This window comes from Lissotriton helveticus, chromosome 1_2 (genome assembly GCF_964261635.1).
Source record: "Lissotriton helveticus chromosome 1_2, aLisHel1.1, whole genome shotgun sequence".
Lineage (NCBI taxonomy): Eukaryota > Metazoa > Chordata > Amphibia > Caudata > Salamandridae > Lissotriton > Lissotriton helveticus.
The window spans coordinates 441,019,506-441,022,435 of NC_136058.1; positions in this window are offsets into that span (position 1 = coordinate 441,019,506).

The following is a 2,930-nucleotide window of genomic DNA, read 5'->3' on the forward strand; positions in this document are numbered from 1 at the left end:
TAACACCGAAGTACAACACACCTCGTCACACACACTTTTACCCCAGACACTTGCAAATATATTTATAATGGGTTGAGTGAATTCTCTCCTGTGAAAGGATACCTTTAAGCACAGATTTTAACACCAACATTTGTGTTCATCAATAATGTTACTAACTAATCCATGCATCAATGTACCCCGCCAATTAGGTCGATGGACCAATTAGTTGAGCAAGTTGATGGTGATTGTCAAGACCAGCTTAACCTCACTACAACAATACATTGATTTGCATAATTAATTGTTGCAGAAAGAATCAAGAACACCTGAAATCATTTAAAAGATTTTATATAATTAATTGGCATAAAAGAAAATGATCATTTATTCTGTCATTTTTAATTCTCACTGAGCATTGCCATATATTCAGGAAATAAATCAAGAAACTGTTAATAGAAGTCATGAAAAGAAAATGCAGGTTCACATTAATTCCATTATTCTCTAAATAGAAAAAATCAATCAATCATTGGTCATGTAACTGATAGAGATTTCTTCATGAAAAGATTAGAGAACCATAGTTAACAACATTCATTTAATTCTAAAGATTTCTACAGCAAAACCTTCCGACCCAGCACTAAACCCAAACTTACTTAACTAACCCTGGCCTCCTCGGCGTCACTCTTACCCAGTCTAGTGTCCCGCCACGATCTCCAACCTACAGGGGGTTATCAGGGAGCATTCTGGCATAGTTTCAGGTTCCCAGCATCTCTGCAAACAGCTGCAGTGCAATCAGCTTCTCTGACCCTAAACCCCAATTTTGGTCTGATATTTATACTGTATTTTCTAGCTCTCAACCCTCAAATGTTTCAACTCTTGCCGTTTCCCTTTCTCTGATTGGTCATGACATTGCAGTTCTTATCTCTCAGGATGTCCGTCAATTGACAATCTATGTTTTAACTTTCAGGATGTCCGTGAATAGCCTCCTGATTAAAAAGCTGACAGTTACAAATTCGACTGTTCATGCATTTCTCAACTTCCAGGATGTCCATGAATAACCTTGTTGGACAAACTGATAGATACAAGTTTGACTGTCCCAGTTCATCAGCAGACATTTCTTGGCAGTGATTCAGCTGTTTCCACATAGTCATTTTAGAAAGGCATTTGACTTTACTCCTTGGCAGGCATTCACCTGTTCTCGTGTTTATCATTTTGGCTCTCAGCCACTCACCGACATGCATACCAAATGGCCTCAAACATAGCTGAAGTTGCAAAGTTTTCAGGGAAGCACAGAGCATGCACAAGTTTCTCTCAGCCAGATGATGTAAGCTTTTTCTACTGCGCACAACCGGGAAAAGCGAAGCCATTTTGGACTGGCAACCAGCTACGATAAACACAAAAAGAAAATGTAAATACACAGAATGTAAGTGCTTTCTGTCCCCCCACCCACCAGTGGTAATATTTATCCTTTAAAACGGTTACCTAGCAGAAAAGCATCACACTGCAAGCCATTAGAAAATGAAGCAGAAAAGCAGCATGCAATGCACAATGTACACTACAACATAGACATGCACTATTACACCACTTAAATGCACAAAATAGATTAAACATGCGTTCTACATCATTAATTAATATGTTAATCATACCTGTTAGTGCAAAGCATTTCCCACATGTAATGTGTGTGTTTTTATTAATACACAACAATCAAAATTAATATATTACTTTGTTATGGGGGGGCGATTGATCTGAATGGGGTACACACAAAATCTTCTGTACCTCGCTCCATCAATACCTATTCTATGAGGTTATTAAAATATTGAGGGAAGACACCTCACTCACCCAGTAGGGGTGTCCCCTCACCCAAGTGGGTCAGTGCCACCTGGATGGGTTCAGCCAGATGTGGGAGTTGGTACGTAAAGATATTCTGGACAAATGCAGGGATCCGGTTCAAGTACAAATGCCTATGGGTATACCCTGGGAATATTTTATTCAATGGTTTTCCATATTAAGGACAAAAAGTTGCGATGTCCCTTGAAAACGCAATGGTTTCTACATCCTGTGACATCATTGTTCCGGTGAACCTTTTTACACATTAAGCAAATTCGCTTTGTGAACAAGAGCGCATTTTCCATCAATTAGCTCAAGTTGTATTTATGTTTTGTTTACTACTTTTTATTTTAAGTGTAGTTACTTCAAGGTGAAAGGCCACTGGAGCTGACCCTCATTGTATTGCATACTGTTTTTAATGTACTTCAAGCTCTCTGAGTGATCGGGAGAGAGAGAGGAAGAGAGAGAGAGAGGGAGAGAGAGAAAAGAAAAAGAGACAGGGAGAGAAAGAGACAGGGAGGGATAGAAAGGGAGAGAGAGGAAGAGAGAGGGAGGGGGAGAGAGATGGGGGAAGGGGGAGATAGAGAGGGGGAGAAAGAGAGAGAGAGAGAGAGAGAAAGAGGGAGAAGGAGAAGGAGAGAGAAAGACAGAGAGGAAGAAAGAGAGGGAGAACGAAAGAGAGGGAGAAATAGAGCGATAGGCAGAGAAAGAGAGAGCGAGAGAGAGAAGAGAGAGAAGAGAGTGGAGAGAGGGAGAGAGGGGGAGAGAGGGGGAGAGAGGGGGAGAGAGAGTGAGAGATAGATAGGGGAAAGAGAGAGAGATAGAGAGGGAGGAAGAAAGAGAGAGAGGGGAGAGATAGGTAGAATGAAAGGTAGAGAGAAAGAGAGAGAGGGAGAGAGAGGGAGGGTGAGAGGGAGAGAAGAAGAGAGAGAAAGTGGAGAGAGAGAGAGAGAGGAGAGAGTGAGAGAGAGAGAGAAGAAGAGAGAGAGACAAGGCGAGAGGGATAAAGAAAGGGGAGAGAGAGAGAGAGACAGAGGGACAGAGAGAAGAGGGAGAAAGAGAGAGAGAAGAGAGGAGAGAGAGATTGAGAGGGAGAGAGATTGAGAGAGAGAGGGAGGGATGGAGAGAGAGAG